This window comes from Ursus americanus, chromosome 18 (genome assembly GCF_024610735.1).
Source record: "Ursus americanus isolate L20-20 chromosome 18, mUrsAme1.1.p, whole genome shotgun sequence".
In the NCBI taxonomy this organism is placed as follows: domain Eukaryota; kingdom Metazoa; phylum Chordata; class Mammalia; order Carnivora; family Ursidae; genus Ursus; species Ursus americanus.
The window spans coordinates 18,027,634-18,046,080 of NC_142144.1; positions in this window are offsets into that span (position 1 = coordinate 18,027,634).

Here is an 18,447-nt window from a genome sequence, read left to right on the forward strand (position 1 = left end):
GCCAGTTTGCTCTATGGATTTCAGACCCAAGAGCTCCCGCATTCACATAAGCCAATTCCTTAGAATAAATCTATCTCTTCCCTTCCCTCACTTCTCTCTCTCTGTAAATAAAAGACATTTTATAGTCTTTTTTTCCTAGTCTGTTGCCCATATTATGGATAAGACAATGTAAGAAATGACAGTAGCTTGAAAGAAGGGAGAGTGTTTCATTTCCCTCTAGTAATGGAGATGTGGCAAAAACCAAAAGCCTCCCAACTGTACAGGCATTTCACATTTACAAACACAAATGTTTTTCAGGGGATCCCAACTTCAATCCCATAAGCTAGACATTAACTCCATTTTATAGATAAGAAATGAAGGCCTGGGGACATAAAAATAATGTCCCCAAGAGCTCTAGGCTCACAGGTGGTAGAACTGCAAGTCTGATATTCTCGTACCACCCCTTTCCATGGCTTCTTCTCAATAAGCGGACATGGGAGCTATGGACAAGATTCTTCTGTGGCTGTGGTGCCCACTCATGGGAATCTGACCCTCCATTTTGACCAGAAAAGGCAGAAGGAAAGACCTCTGCAAAGGTCAGACCATGCATTGCCTGAGGCTATTGTTCTCCATCACAGCCTCAAGAGCTCTAAGAGATCAATGAAAGCATACATTGGGAAATAACAAGAGGCATGAGAAAATTTTACAAATTGGCTAGTTTTCACTTCCTGTTGGCTTTTCCAGCACATTCTTGGCACCAGATGAGAGTAATGTGGTAATGTGGTAAAAAGTCTCTCTGAGATGCTACCCATTTAGAGACAGGGGGCAGTGAGATACCCTAGCCCTTGATGCCCTAAGGGCTTGTCTGGACATCCTGAGGTTTTCATAGTAACCAATGTGGTCGACTTTTTGCCTTATCAAGTAGGTTTGCATTTTAGAGAACCTCAAGGCATCAACATTATGGCACTATCTATATTTCCGCTGCTGACTCTGTTTTGGAAATACCAATAAAGGAGGTTTACTTCATGCTTACTTGATGTCTAAAGAAAATATGCAAGCTTGATCTTGTTTTGTCCTAACTGGCATAATTATCCACTGCAGTATGCGTTTCACAGGATTAGAACCAGTAACAAGAAGTCACATTGTGCCCTATCTTAAAGAAAAAAAGCATCTAGGCCCTAAACTTGGAAAACAGATTCAGTAAGGGAGTTACCTCTCACATTTGAAAAGGATTCCCATGGCATGAGGTAACAGCAGCAGCTATGATTTACTGAGCACCTACTATGGGCCAGGTAGTTTATAGACATTATTTACAATTCTCAATTCTCCTAACAACCACGGCAGGCATGTAGAAGAAAACTGATACTTGGTAAAGGGAAATAACTTGCTGAAGGTCACATAGCTAGAAAATATCTACCTCAGGCAGGCTTGTCTAGCAGGCATTTCTGCTACTACATTGAAGCATTTGTCTTCAGGTCATGTATAAAACATGTTAACCATTTACATGGGAGAAATCTTCTCCCTCCCTCCCACACACAAACATACACACATACATACATACACAGAAACACAGATATCCTTCCTACTAAAATGGAATTTAAATGACATCCTGACAAAAACAGCTATTCTATCAAAGAAAGTATACTATCTTTCAGGACACAGAAAGTGGCTACAGTTATATTAGGTGTTCAATTAATACTCATGAAATAAAAAAATGCATCATTTATTTCAAATGATCCAAAGAATTCTACCTAAGACCTTCTCTTCCTACCACCCCAACAGATACATTTCTAAGAAGAAAGTCACTAATTGTTTCTGTAAGCATGCACAGAGCACACACTGTGGGGGGAGATGTAGTTCTGGGAACTGGGATACAGTTTTATAGAAGAGAGCTTGCAGGCTTCTAGAGAGGCAACAGCCGTCCAGGAGAGATGGACTTGTAAACAGACAGTATCTATCAGACAGTGTGATTTAGTCCTAGGTGTGTGCACACGGAACCCGAGACAGCACAGTGGAGGACTATATAGAAAGCCACACAAAGAGATGAAAATCTGCAGGTCCCAGTGCTTGGCCAAATGTAGCATCCGCTTGTTCTCTCATGTTTATTCTCAAGGAGGCCCTTACATGTGACTCTAGGTTTTTCTCTTAGAACAATAGGGTCATGAGATTTGGCAAACGTGTAGATCATTTTCAAAGCAAATTTTTTTGGCCCATCGGCTAGAGAACTGAAAAGCTCCACAGCAACACAACACTTAGAAATCCTAGATATAATTAATATGAGAGTTCCTTTTAAATGCATAGTTGAATTCATAAGAAAGTAAGAGAAATGCATAAGAACCAAAAAACCAAAGAAGGAATTGATAATACAGATGATGACCAAATAAGTTTATGCTGCGGCCACCCAAGGAGCATGGGTGAGGCTGTTGTTGGGGTCTTGGTAATGTACGGTTGGGATTTAATTACCCCAAGGGTATCTGGAGAGAAGGATTTGGGCCTGCTCATGGATGGAAATTGAAATTTAGACTTCTGCATCAAGTCAGAGCTCTCAAAAGTTTATGTTTCCATTTAAGGTGGACTACACTTGCATCTGCCCTCTTGAGAAACAGTATCATTCACGCCAGTCTGTCCCTGCGGACTGGGAAGTGACAACCCAGTCCAAAGTATGCTATTACTGCTTTTTACGTAAATGCCTTTACATGTTCTGTGTCATTTTCCATTAAAGAAATCTTATCTCTCTTGTCCTTGGCTCTTGGTTGAAAAAAAAAAATTTAATAAGAGATTTCATAATGATACGAAATGCTTTTTGATAAACTCGTCCAAATATTCATTACAAGGGTTTGTTCCAATTCACATTCTCTCTGACTGTGTGTGGGGGACGAAGCCCATTGCCATCCCTCCTTCCCAACCTCTGGGCACTATACAAAACATATCTTAATCTTTGCCAATCTCATAAAATAAAATAGCATATATTTTTAAATTGAAGGTGCATAGAATTGTTTTCCTGTGAAGTCAAACATCATTCCACATGTGTTCCCACTATGTTTATGCCACTTGTGAATTATTATTACATGTCTATGTGTCAATTTCCATTTTTCGGTCCAGTCCTTTTTGTTTTTGTTGTTGACAGTTAATTACAGTTAATATGTATTATCTATTTATTACCTATTACCAATATTTAATACCTATATATCATGCTTATACAGCATATTTCTGTGTCAGGCACTATTTTCAATAATTGACATGCTAATATTCATTTAATCCTTACAATAAATCCTAAAGGGTAGGCACTGTTATTGTCCCCACTGATATGCAGATCAAAACAGATTCAGAGAGGTTGACTAACTGATAAAGATCTTGGGGACCTAACCCTTTTGTTTGGCATGTCTGCTGACTGCTGCACATCAATTACTGTATTGTGTGCTTTGTAATTAAAATTGTGAGCTCATCTTCAATGAGTTTTTTCTGGGAAAATCCAGTGGGACCTGAGATGAAGGCATACTCCCTCAGAGATTTTCATTTGCCTATATTATACATTCTGGATACTTCATTGGTGATTTTTAAATAGCATTATTGAGATATATTTTATATGCCATAAAGTTTACCTGTTTAAAGTATACAAATTAATGATTTTTAGTATATTTACAGAGTTGTGCAACCATCATTATAATCTAATTTTAGAACATGCTTATCATGCCCAAAAAATCTCATATCCATTAGTAATCATTCCCCCCCCCCGTTCCTCCCCAACCCACCAATCTACTTTTTGTCTCTGCAGATTTGCCTACTTGAAACATTTCATATAAATGTATCATACAGTATGTGTTTATTGTAACTGTCTTCTTTTGCTCAGGAAAATACTTTCATATTACTTTCTCAGCCTAAGGATTAATGGACAATGCTAGTTATACAAATGAAATCTACAAACACACATAATGCTCAGGTCCGTATCTACGGAATCTAGATTGTTACCAAGTCCAGTTTCTTATACCTAGTAAGGGAGCCATTGCTTAGAAAGTCTCCAAGATGACAGAGAGGCACTTAGGACATAAACCCCATAAAATGGAAAAGGGGACTTATACCTCTGTGTGTAATCTTCATTCTAAGCAGTGGTATCATTCCTAGCATTCTGTTCCTGTGGGGAGCTTGGGGACTGGGAAGTTACACCCTGGTCTAGGGCATACTGTGCTATCAACTCCTTCTTTAAGTAAATATCTCCATGTGTTTCAGTGTCATTTTTCACTAAAGGAACTTTGCAGTATCTGGATCCATTGGTGTCTTTCCAGTGATTATAGATTATGATATGTGTGGCAAGCATATTGTAAGAATACAGATGATTTCAGTGATATAATTAGCAGATGAATGAGAGAGCCATGAATACAACCCTAATCCAGCAATTAATGAATACCCATTTCTTCATCATTCATTCCTTTGTTAGATATTCACTGAGACCCATCTATAGCTAGCCAGTCTTGTAGGAGTATGAGCTATGTTACTGAATAAAATAAAGATCTCTGGTCCAAGAATCTTAAGTTCTAATGAAAGAAACATACATTTTTTTTTTTACAGGTGGAACAATTATACAAATTGAAATCACAGAATCTAGTCGACCAATTTGAAGACAGGGATATAAAATAGAAAAGTAAAATGTCATACCCAGAATCTCAGACTGCTCCACCCAGATCTTATGTCTACCTTATCTCTGGCCACTGCCCAGTACAAGCAGAGAGCCAGAAGTACTGGGAGTTCACATCCTTCCCAAGTGGCTCTTACCAATGAGAGAAGGGTATAGCAGTGTGAAAACCCAGCTCCCTTGCCTTGAGTCAGGGCAAACTCTGAAAAGTAACATGGTCCAGAGCTCCCTATGGGATCAGGCTGAGATGGGGACTTCACGTGAAATCACACTCTTGCTTGATTTCATCCCATCCCTCTCCTGCTTCTCTCTTATCAGTTTCTCCTGGAAGCATTTCCTTGATAAATAACATGTGCATGAATCCTCATTCCAGACATTGCTTTTGGGAAAGCTAGCCTAAGACACAGCATTAGTAAATGGCAGAGCCAGAATTTCTGTCTGTGATCTCTGTGTCCAAATTTCATACATTCTCTTTTATACCACAGAAGGGAGGAAAAGAAAACTCAGAGAAGTTCATATTTTTTCTTAAGGCCTTATATTTTGTAAGGGACTCAAATCTAGTATTCTAAAATCCTGTGATGTGAGCTGTACCACGCTGCCTTTTAAAACTTATCACAGGGAAATAAATCTATATTCATTAGCAAAAATTTCTTACAATCTCCCAATCAGAATTGTATTTACACTCTGAGTCCCAGGTTCTCCATCTGTGGAATTAGGACACTGCTGATTCTTCTTTTTCTTTTTTTTAATTAAATGAAATAACACAGGGAAAATGCTTGGTATAACACTTGATACACAGCTACATGCTTCATGTAGGTTGTCCTTCATTCAAGCCAGGGTAAAGAAAATTTAACCAAATAAGGACTCCAGTGATCAAAACTGTTTTTGGCCAACCACAGGATTTTCTTGAAGCAAAACCTCCATTTCCGGAAAAATACTGAAAAATAACAAATAAGCCTGTCAGTTCCCCATACAAAATGGACTGCATCAACGTCTCCACGGACCTGGTGGATAAATAACGGAGCTCATATGTTCAGAAGGTTTCTTAATAAAGTCCAGCCCCTTCCCAAAGAAGAAAAGCCACGAATACAGGCATGCCACATTAAAACTGCAGTGACCCAGCCAGCCCTTCCTAACTGCTAACTAGGCAATTCTCAGGAGCCCAGGGAGGAAATCTAGAAGGATATAAACATGAAATGAACCAAGCGTGCAATTGATTTTCTGTTCTCTCTCTTTTTTCCCTTCTGTTTTGTTTTGATGTGTGTGTGTATGTGTGTGTGTGTGATATTTATTTATTTTTATCATCATCAGGACATTAGTACTCAGAGGGAGGAAAATGCCTCTTGAATGAGATGTTTGTAGGGAAAATTACAAGGCAAAGGATGCTGACTTTGACCGAGCAATGCCCTCTGAGGATTGGGGTGGGTCAGAATGGCTTCTCATGTTTTTTCTGCTCCCCTAATGGAAGTAAAATAACAACATGAAATAGAGGGGATGGAACAGCCAGCAGGAGGATAAATACCAAGGAAGCGATGTAAACACAGCCCCCAATTTCCCCAGCGAGTAAGAGAATGAGGAATGTGTTATTTATCTCTTTGTAATCTGCAAGGCAGAGTATGGAGCTGCCCTCCTTTGGGAATATCTTCTATAAATAATCAAAGAATTTCAGGATGGGGCTTTGAATGAAGTGAAGGAACCCAGAGGACAGAATTTCTCCAAATTCCAGGCCTTCAGACATCTCTTCCAGGAAGCCTCTCTTGATCCTTCAAGGCAGGAAAAGAACAGGGAGAAGAGGCCTTTTGAAATGGGCAAACTTTAGAAGTCCCTGGCTGTGCCCATTCCCCTTGTTATTTTAGGTTAGAAAAATTGGGGCACCTGGGTGGCTCAGTCGGTTGGATGTAGGACTCTTGCTTTTGGCTCAGTTCAGGATGGATCTCAGGGTCCTGAAATGGAGACCTGCGTCTGGCTCTGCACTCAGCGGGGACTCTGCCTGAGAGATTCTCTTTCCTCTCCCTCCCCAACTCTCTCTCTCTCTCTCTCAAATAAATAAATAAATAAATAAAATCTTTAAGAAAGAAAGAAAGAAAGAAAGAAAGAAAGAAAGAAAGAAAGAAAGAAAGAAAGAAAGAAAAATTGATGCTACGTGAGATGAGTATGTAGTGTGGGTTCTGGAATTAAACCACCCAGCCTGAACTCTGCATTCATTAGTCAGGAAGTGTTTTACCTTGGGAAAGTTACTTACGTTCCCCGAGTCTCAGTTTTCTCATCTATAAAACTCATAATAAAACTCATAATAATTCCCACTGAATAGGATTGCTGGAAGAAAAAAAATGGTAATGCACACGAACTCTTAGCACAAAGCCTAAAATACACTCAGAGCTCCATAAAGCCTACACATTATATTCTTCTTGTTATTGGTGTTGTTCTTAGTCATTAAGAAATAGAAGTAGAATCTAAATTTATGTCTTCCATCTTCAAACCCACCGTTCTTTTCTCTCCATTCTGTCATTTTTAATCTCTTAAGATTTCACATTTTCAACAAAGTTTATTGTTCCAATATATAATACCTGGTGACATATATATCTGATGCAATCAGGTAATAGGTTGCTTGTGGGACTTCTCAGACCAGACCTCAGCTCATACAAATCCAATATACTTCAATAAATGTTAGCCAGATAAACATGGTCCTATTTCATCAGATATAAAGAATACTGATGGATTTGCCTTGGCAAATGGAGTCAACCACCTATGATAAAGATGATCCATTGTTTGCTGAATATGAATTGAAATGATTGAAATCTATCCATGTGGGGAAACCTGGATCTTTTTTAGAAGGAGCAGGGCTTAGATGTCCTTGTCCTGGGACTTAGAGAACATGAGAGCCTTACGTGAAGGAAAGAGAACAGAGAGGGCACTCCGGGTGGGCCAACCACATAAGCCATGGTGCTAAGGACTAGTACAATCTACTTGTAAGAACACTCTTTAATCTCTGGGCTTCTTCTTTAAAGTCACTCCATGAAAGATGCTTTCCTCTGTGTCCCCACTTAATAGTTTTCACTTTTTTCCCCTCTCTCATAGCATCCTACAATTTCCCTTTGAAGTATGTTATGATTTTTTAAAACAACATATCCATTCATGCATGTTGTTGGATGTAGAGTGGGGTATGCATATTTTCAGTAAACAGCAGTCTCCTCCAGCAGGCTGTAAGTTTGCTCAATAAGGGTAAAAATGTGGCCTGTTTTTACCCACAATTCTCCTGCATCTAGAGCCATGCCTACCTGAAACATTGTAAGTTCTATTAAACATTTCTTCATGGAATGAATGGATATATGTGTGGGGCAATCCGGAGACTCACCTGCATAGAAGGTGTGGTGACACAGACAGAGATGGATGAGGTGTTCCCCTGAAGACCCAGGATAAATCCCTACTCTTCTTTGAGCCTTCGCTGCCTTTTCTCTAAAGTCAGAGGTAGACTTGAGGCCACTGTGTGTGTTGTTCTAGGTTTATATGATTCCCTGATTATGTACTTGGTATTTTACATTTTACTAGCTCTTACCCATTGGTAAGAACACAGATAAGAGAGTGCTTTCGAATAAGCAGAGAAAGGATAGGAGAGGGGTTTATTTCTTTCTTCGTTATTAAAATGTCCATTTAACACCTGCTATTTTCAAGGTCCTAGGGGAGCTGGAGTTGACTAAAATATGACTCCTGACTTTGACTAGCAGAGACAGAGAATGAAAGAAGAAGGATGGGAATTAAAAAGGACAAGGAAAAAGAGGAGGTGGAAGGAGAAGATGAAAGAGAAAGAGGCAGAGGAGAAAAAGCATTTTATGGAGCATGGTGCCATGTATTTTATACATCTTATCCCAGTTTGCAAATGTTGAAACTGAGGTTCAAAGCCATTGGTGGGCCTGCATTCGTACCAAGTCTGACTGCTCCTGGTCTTGACTCTGGGGCCCAGATCCCCGCCCTGCTGCTTGGTGAAAACACAAACAGGTAAAGAGGCAGTTACAGGGATGTGGTGAGAACCTTACCCAGGAGTGGTATTCTCAGTGTTGTCAGTCTAGCCCTAAGCTCTTACTCTGTGGGGTCTCCCTCTCAGTGCCTCAGCATGCTCTTCCCTCTTCAGCTGCACTTGCCAAAAGAAGAGAGAAAAGAAAAGCTTTCCCAGAGTCAACTGCAGGGACAAAGACTATTTTCTCTGACAGGTACTGAAAAGAAAGGAAGCTTGCAGAGGCAAGGCCAAAGACAGGGTGGGGAGATGGCAGGACAGGAACCACGAAAGCCTGAAGCACTTTGGCTCCCCTCCTCAGTTCTCCCTTCTCTTCTCTTGCAGCTTTTAAGTTCCATTCCCTATTTCAGTGGGATTTGAGGATTGCACCGAAGCTGCAGTAATTAGAGGTGCTGGAGGCAAAATGATTTTTCAGCTTCCAAGGAAAACAATTATCCTAATCTGGTCTGCCTTCCCTGCTTCTCCCCCAAAGGTGGAAATTCACTAGATTCAGACAGCATTGTTGTAGAGGAGACATATCACTTTGTGGGACTACACTTTGCCTAAACTTCTTTTTTCCTTCTCATTTTATTTCCCACTGGTTTATCAAGCATCTACCCATGCTTCAGGTAACTAGCATTCATGGAGCCCTTATTGGGACTGCAGTGCTTAGTCAAGAACATTAGATACATTATTTCATTTAATCTGCACAATGACTCACAAGATATGTACAATTATAATCATACTCCTTGTTTATCCTGGAGATTTAAGTAACCTGCTCAAAGTCACAGCTATTAAGAAAAGGAGCCAATATTTGAACTCCATTGTCCAACTTCAGAGCCTGCGTTTTTAACATGTTATTACACAGTCTCTCAACCAGAATCCTGTATGTTCATTTACCATTCTGTCCTTTTTATAAATCTTTAAAACCAATGCACAGAGAGCTGAACAATTTGCCTCAGATTACACGATCTGAAGGTGGTAGAGGCATTATTTGAATTCTAGCCCATCTGACCCCAGTGACCATGTCGTTCTCACCATGCCCAGCTCTGTATAGAGCCTGCTGTGCCAGGGTTGAAGGTGACCATAAAACATCTGCATTTCTTTTTAAGATTTATTTATTTTAGGGGGAGAGAGAAAGTCCTAAGTAGACTCCATGCTGAGTGAATGTGGATCCCGACATAGGGCTCCACCTAACCACCTGAGATCACAACCTGAGCCAAAACCAAGAGTCGGAGGCTTAACCAACTGTGCCACCCAGGAGCCCAAAAATGTTTGTATTTCAAAGAGACCACCTTGGTTGGCATGTGGAGCACTGCCCAAGGCAAGCCGTGTGGACAGTCAGTCCTTCTCATCTACACCAGGACAGGGTTGAAAGTTTCTCTTTTTTATTTCTTTCTTCTTCCAGGATACTCCCCACATGTTCATTTCAGTTTGATTTCCACTGTCAGAAGGAGGCAGGTAGAATAGGGAAATGTTGGGTAACTGCGGGAGGAAGGAGGACACGGAACAGAGAAATAAACCTGACACCTGACAGCGTGGTTGTGACAACCGAGTAAACCCTGTAATAGCTCTGTGGTTTGTCATGGACACAGGCATCCTGTTGTTCCTCAAACCCAGGGCACGCATGAGCATCAAGCCCCAGGTAGCCTGCAAATGACAGAGAAGGAATGACCCCTCCACTGGGGGCGCTAGACCACTGTGAGTAGATACTGACTATATATGGAGTATCCGCAAAATAAAGGAGACTGCTCCTGCACCAAGTAATGTGAGCTAGCTAGCAGAGAGCATGTGTAATGGTAGGCAGTGTTCCTGGAAGTCCCCACTTATTCCAAGAACACTACATGAATATTCCACCCCTTGATTCTAATTGCCTGCAAAGAACAAAGCCTCGCATCTAACCCTAGCAACTCAGATCCTCTTTCTGAGTGCCCCGCACTCCCTCCTTCAGTGTGTACTTCTGCTTTGCAGTAAAGCTTCTATACTTCCTCTGACTCCTTTAATTCGTTCTCAGGGCGAAGTCAAAAACCTGGTGCTGGCTGGTGGTTGAGGTCAGGTGCTAAGAACTTCCTCAGTCTCCAGTACCAAGATAAAAAGGGGAAAAGGAAGCATTTGCCTGAAACACTGCATTTCCCTAGGGAACACCCAAGCACTTCAGAAGACTCTTGTATTTCAATGATTTCAAGAACTTACGTTTTTAAGGGCTCTGAAGTACAAATCAGATGATCAGGCAGGGACCGTTCCTCTTCAGAACTGCTATTAAATCAACATTTGACTTTTGAGAGGTCACTCTCTCTTTCTGGATTTCAGTTTCTTAGAACCATCATTAGGTAAGGGAATTAGATCAGATTTGAGCAACATTTCTGAGAGTAGGTACCAGAATCACCTAGGGGTGTGTGCGTGTGTGGGTGGTTTTGTGTGTTTTCAATCCATACTCTTACAGCCCCAACCCAGATCTACTGATCAGATTTTCTAGGGTTGAAGTGTAAAAATGTGCATTTGAAATAAGCACTCCAAGTGATGCCCTTTGAAGCCTGACCGAAGGACTTAAATTCAATGACCTTCATTAAAATAAAAAAGAAAGAAGAAAGACAGAAGAGATCAGGGGAGGGAGGGAGGAGGAAGGTAGGAAGAGAGTGTGAAGAGAAAGGAAGTTAACCCCAGAAAACCTTTCTTTTATCCCTATTGTAGCTATGGAGAAATAAAAGGTAAGGTAGATGGAGGGTGAGAAGAAGAAAGGAGGTGGCCATGGATTGGTGAAATTTTAAGTGTATATGCATGTGTAGTGATATACAAAGCACATTTATATACATATATGCATATACGTATATGTATATGTAGCACTTGGCATGGTATCCAAAGCACAGGTGAGGCAGAATAAATCCTGTTGATCTGGCTGCTTCGTTACCATTTCTCATTGACTATGTATTGGAGCCTCCATTTCCAAATGCCTTCCACCCTCAAACTCCTCTTCAGTACTGGCTACATAATTTGTGGGGCCTAGTGCAAAATGAAAATGCAGGGTCCCTTGTTCAGAAATGATTGAGAATTTCAAGACCATAGTGGCAGATGAGTAAACTAAGCACAGGGTCCTACTAAATTCAGGCACATCTCTGATACTGGCCCTGGTCCTAATAGGGGCCTAATGTTCTCCTTTGTTTGCTCATAGCATTTGATTATACCAATACCAAAATTCCATTTAGACCACTGTTCTGTCTTTTGTTGTATAGAACCCTGCCCCTTCTTTTAGATGGTTAACTGCTTAACAACAGGGATGATTTGCTGTTCTCCTGTAGACCCAACACACAATGCAGGACTTCACACCACTGCTGCTGAATGGTGTTTTGCTGGACTGATTCACAGGCACAAGGGGATGGGAAGAATTACAGGTGTGGAGGGTGATTTGAGACAGTTTCTAGAGTCTGAAATGCTAGGTCTGGGTGTTTAGACTGTGATGTGGGAAACAAAGGCAGAAGAAAAATTATTAAATTCCCTTACTACCTACAGCTCATTGACAAGTCCTTGAAACAGGCAGAGTGACATTCCTCTAGGGACTCAACTGCCTCAGTGATACTTTGCTAAGGGCAAAAGGCAATCCTAGCCCAACACCACCCCCCCCAACCCCAACCAGTATCCTGTAAGTCTACTTTAATATATAAACATTTCCTTTGGAAACTTCCTTTCTCTCTAACCGCCACCCCCCCCAAGATACGCGTAGGCAATTATCCCCCAAGCATATGGCCCACCGATATACATCTGAAGGGTCTCACGACTAAGGTTTTATTAGACGGTAATAAATGACCTTTTCCCAGCAATAACTAGTCCCCTCGAGGTCCTGGAAACCTTGCTTCCAAAATTCCTTAGAGACTTACGCTATCCCTAACCCCCTCCCAACTTGAGGGTATATAATGGGCCACTCTTCATGACCCCGGGCAGCTCTTTCTGCCCACGGGTCCTGTCCCCGTGCTTTAATAAACCACCTTTTTGCACCAAAGACGTCTTAAGAATTCTTTCTTGGTCGTGGGCTCCGGACTCCACCCCACCTCACCTCACCTCACCTCAAATCACCAGATATCCCACAACCTCATCAGACTGTATCCAATGGTCAATGACGTTTCCTTAAGATTATTGTTTTGGCTTTGTTTATGTGGCTTGAATAGTGTGGGCACTTCTCCAATGACTGATGATTTGGTGATTTATAATACATACATATGTGTTTTCTGTCCCTGTTTCTGGCACTTAACTCCTAAAACCCTTGGAATTTCTTGGGTGATCAGAGCAAAAAAAAAAGGTATCTTTTGTTATGTTAATTAGGTGCCTTTGGAACCACACCTAAGGATAGGGGCTGGTTGCCAGGAGAACCAAGCAAGTGATGAAATGGTTGAAACATTTAGTAACCCCTCTGACCTCTGGGTAAGGGAGACACGTTGGAGATTGAGTTTAATCACCACGGGCCAATTATTTAATCAATCATGCCTCTATAATGAGCCTCCATAAAAACTCTTAAGGACTGGGTTAGGAGAGCTTCCAGGTTGATGGACTTGGGGAGAGTGGTGTTCTCTGAGAGGGTATGGAAGCTCTGTGCCCTTTTCCCACACCTTGCTCTGTGCATCTCGTCCTTCTGACTGTTCCTGAGTTATACATCCTTTTATTGTAAACCAGTGACCTAGTAAGTATAATGGTTCTCTGAGTTCTGTGAGCTGCTCTAGTCAAATCAGGGGGCCATGGGAACCTCTCATCTATATAGCCAGGCAATCAGAAGCACAGGTAATAACCTGGGTTTGTGGCTGGGGTCTGAGGGCCTGGGGTGGGGGGCAATTCTGTGGGACTCACCCCTCAACCCGTGGAATCTGATGCCAGCTCCATGGAGACAGTGTCAGAACTGAAGGGCACCCAGCTGGTGTTGGAGCACTGCTTGGATGTGCCAGAGAGCCCTCACCTCCACTCATTAGAAATTAAGTCCAGGAACCCAAAAATACTCTAATCTCTTTAAAATACGTATTTTATATATATTGCATGCATTATTCTTTTCTCTGATTATAACTGGTATAGAGATTAATTGAAGAAAATATAGGACATAAATCAAGTATAAAGAAAAATATAAAAATCACCCATACTGTACATGAGAACTGTTAAATGTTAGAATATTTTCTGTAAAAAATGCCAAACGCATATACTGTTGTATCAGACCCACTCCAGAGATTGAGTAACATCCATTAAGTTACTAAGCCCCTGCTGCTATTAATCCTAGCATATGTAGCACAGTGTCAGCCAAATAAGCAGCAGCTGGACCCCAAGTCTACTCTGCAATGTAGTGTCTTCCCTGGTGACTTCTTAAAAACACTCATATTGCACTTACCATGAGCCAGCATTATTCTCAGCATTGAAAATATGAACTCATCTAGCACTAATAACAACTGTATGAAGCAGATACTATTATTTTCTCTATTTTATAGATGAAGAAACAGAGGGCTGAGAGGGAGCAAGTGATTTATCCAAGCTCACATTTGAAAGTGCTCGTATCGGTTCCCATCTTCCACATTCTCTATCTACGGTGTGGGAGGGGGAATAATAGGCTGTTCAGGTGGTGTGGGAGGTGGATTTATGGCCTACCGTCAAAGATGTCCTAATCCCCAGTTCCTGTGAATGCATTACTTAACACAGCAAAAGAGACTTCTCAGATGTGATTAATAAGGATCTTGAGGTGTCAAGTTTACCCTGGATTATCTGTTTAAGTCCCATGAAATCACATGAATCCTTAGAAGAGACAGGAGTGTCAAGGTCAGAGGCAAGACGTAATGACAGAAGCAGAGGCTGGAGTGATATGGGGCCATGAGCCATGGCATACAGGCAGCCTCGAGAAACTATAAAGGATAAGGAGACAGATTCTCTCCTAGAGCCTCCAGAAGAAATCATGGCTCTACTGACACCTTGATTTTAACCCTGTAAGACCCTTTTATCAAATTTCTGACCTCCAGAATATTAAGATAATAAACCTGTGCCATTTTAAGCTACCACGATGGGGGTAATTTGTTATAGTAGCAATAGGAAACTAATAAAAAGGCATCTAGAATTTATATCCTATGTCTGAGGGCTTCTAAGTGAACCTCACAGGTGCTACGGAAATCATATTTTAAATGAGAGGATCTCAAGCATCCCGTACTCCACGTTATTTAGTACTAAAACAACAGACACACTCACACACACTATACACACATGTATGCATATATTCAACTTTATGTGTTTACCTGGCTTTCCATTTATTATTACTTGAGAATTTACCTATGTCATTAAACATTATGTACCAGGACCTTTCTTGATGACTTTGAGTCTCAGCACATTCTCAGTTACCAGCTATTAATGTAGGGTAGGGTAAGGGCTGTGGAATTGGTTTTGTCACGTGGCTTATCCCCGATGTGGATACAGAAGAATTGCTAGAGTTGATTCAGATAAAGGAGGCCTTGGAGAATAGTATATACACCCTGGACTTTAGTGAATACGGACACAGGAACCTGACTAATGCCTGTGAAGACCTAACACTTGCCGAAGGAGTCTTTGGCAGCTGGAAGTGGGCATGGCTATGGGAGTCCCACTTTCTGCCATATGGGGGAAAGGCACATGTGTCCTCTGGGGCAGACAAGGTAATAAGCCCTCAGATGTCTTCTCCACTCAAAAACTGCTTGCAGGGTGAGGAAACCCAACAAAGACAATCTGTTTAAGGTTGAGGGATAGATTGCAGAGCTGCGATATGGTCAGAAATATTCAGTCAGAGGGGCACTGGAATCAGAAATCTTCAAACGGGAGGGTCCTGGTGGTGCGGCTAGAGTGGGAGAATGCCCAGTAATTCCCAAAGCACCCCACAAAGGAAACAGCCAGGCTTTGAACATGTGTCAGATTCAGTGCAATCTCGGCTTTATATCATATTGGTCAACATGGTTGCCTCTATCCCTACATCATCTTGTGAACATTTTATAAAAGACACACTCTTGTTTTGGAGGCAGCACAAAATTGATGATAAAGCAATTAGGTGATAATTTACAAAAATGCTCCCTTCCCTCAAGTGGAAGCAGCCCCACACCAGAGTACATAGTTTCCCCAGTGAGCTAGATTCCTTGCTCCATTGGCTGGGTACCATTATGCAGTATGTAACCTATACAACTTTATGTGGCAGCCCTGGTGGGCAAGTAAGACATCCTTTGCTTCTTTCCTCTATCACCTTGCCCTAATCCCCTCTCCATTCCATAAGGAGTGGGGGAAGAGGAATGGAAGAACATGGCAGGGAAATGGTGAAGGGGCTGCTAACAAGTCCTTTAATTCTTCCTAGGTTTTCCTATTATGTGGACCAAAGCTAGGGAAAGGAAACATTTTTTTTAGTTGGCTGAGATTGGCTTTGAGTTCCACACTGAGCTAGGAAACAAGATTATGCATTAATGTCCAAGAAGAAACAGAGAAAGTATGAGATTCCCCCTGACATACAAACCAGGAGTATGGGGGGGAAATCAGTCTATAGAGTAGGTGAAAGAGGTAATGATGAAAAGAAAAAAAGTTACTTTCTACTTGTACCTACAGATCAGTACTTTCAAGAAGCCAGGGATGAATATTGTAAAGAAGCTGCCTTTAAAAATATTATGAAGAGCTCTGTGAGAAACTACAACGTGTTGGTGAGAGGGTGGGGGAGGGATGCTTAGTGGCCTGGCCTCCAGGTCTCTTGTTCCCACTTCAGCCACAGCTAGTCCCCCATGAACAATTTATTTACTGGACTTTGTGAAATTTCACTTAAATGAAGATTTTCACAGTTGCAAGTATTTGAATATCACTATTTAAGACTTAATTTTTTTTAACAGCTGCATATAATTAAATATGCCTTTTATTGTAGTTGACTACATACACATTTAACTGTCCTTACTGGACTATAAGATTCTTTTAAGGGAGACGACTTTATCTTATTTATCTTTGCATTTGCAAGAGTGCCTAAAACATAGGAGGTCTATATACGCCCATCAGATGAACGATTCTGTTCTGACCTGTCCCCATGGGAGTCACAAACTCAATGACAATTTATGTCTTTTTTGTCTTCAGGTGGTGATAAGATTCCAGCTTAATAGGAAGATGGGCTATAGTTTAAACTTTACATTTAATTACATGAAAAAAGGGCCTTAATCCATATTCTCTCTAGGTAGAGAATTTGGTCACGCAAAGGCAAGCAGCCTACGCGATGAGAACTTGTAATGATTCCAAGTGCCTCTCTGTACTAAGTGTCACTTGTAGCAGGAAATTGGTGATTTTCAGTTGACATGAAGTGGAAAATTATTTCATGTGAATTGATGCTGGATGGCTCTATTTTTACTAAGTGAATACAGAATGGCTCAGTGTGCAGGAAGCATTTAGTGCAAAGCGAGCCGACATCGATTGGGCTGTAGGGCAGAGGTTCATAACTGAAAATGCCAGAGGAAGACCAAAGGTGTCATGTCAGACAAAGTCAGCATGCCTGCCTTTTAGCCTCCAGTTCCTGTGGGATGCCCTGGTGGAAAGGAATCAAGAGGCTTTGCTCCCCGGGCTGGTTGTGGAATGTTGTAGAAAGCAGGTGTGGAGTTTGTTCTTATAATTGCTCTCCCTCCAAAACCTCATGCCATTGTGTGATCTGGCCTGGGGTTTGCCAGTAACCCACTGTATGACCTCTTGCCAACTGTTCCTCTTCTCCGAGCCTCTTTTCTTGTCTATGCAACAGAGGAACGCAAACTGGCCCTTTTAGGATTTAAAAAAAATATAATCCCTATGCTAAGTGCTCAAGACATATCTTATTAAATACTCAAACCTCTGCAACATGGGTCCTATCCTTTTCATTTTATAGATGAGAAAACTGTGGATCAGAGAGACAAACTGATTTGCCTGATGTCAAGTGGCTAGTTTGTGAAGGAACAAGCTTCTGAATCTATGTGTCCCTGGTGACAGAGTTTGTATTAGTCCCAATACATCATTCTACTCTTAGGAGACCTGAATTCATACTTGAGCTGCATGCATTTTTCCCCCCCGTAATGGGAAAAATTTGAAGTTAGAAATCTTACATCTAGATTATCCTAGATTATCTGGCTGGGCCCAATCCAATCATGAGACTCTTTAAGAGCAAAAGAGGAAGGCAGGAGACTAGGGAAGAGAAAGATGCAAAGTGAGCAACATTTGATATCCTGTTGCTGGTTCTGAGGGGTAGGGGTTCTTAGGAAGGTCCCTAGCAAGTAACCAGAGATCGAAGTGCTACCACCACATGGGACTGAATTGGAATCTCCCCTTGACTACCCAGAAAGAGAAAGAGGACAATCACGAGAACGCCCTGAGATGTTAAAATAAGGTAGCACCGGGCCTAAAGGATTCCTTGAAGCTTGTGTTATAAGAACACTTTCTGCTGGGCAGAATCTAAAAGAAGGATATCCTGCCTTATTTTTGGAACTGATTTAAAAGGAAAAAGTTCAGAAATAAACTCAAAATCCCTGGCCAAAGACAAATTAAGTACAACAAGGAATCTCTAAATTGCTTATAATCTCTCCTAGTCTCTTGGGCAGTGACACTGAAGTCTGAACTGAACTGCGCTGGATGAGGTTGCCAGACTTGGGAAAAGACAAACACTAACGAATTCAGTATTAGTCAGGAAAAAAAAAAGAAAAAGAAAAAAAAGGAAATTTTCTCTAGTTTGAGGAAAAGGAAACAGCCTGTAGGCTCTATTACTATGCTTAAGCAAACCACTCTTGGCTGTAATCCTTTATTGGCTTTGAACCCAAGTGTCCAAGGATCTAAGATGGCGAGTGGACGTTTCTAGAGAGAAGGTAGTGTTGCTGCTTTCAGAAAGTGCTAC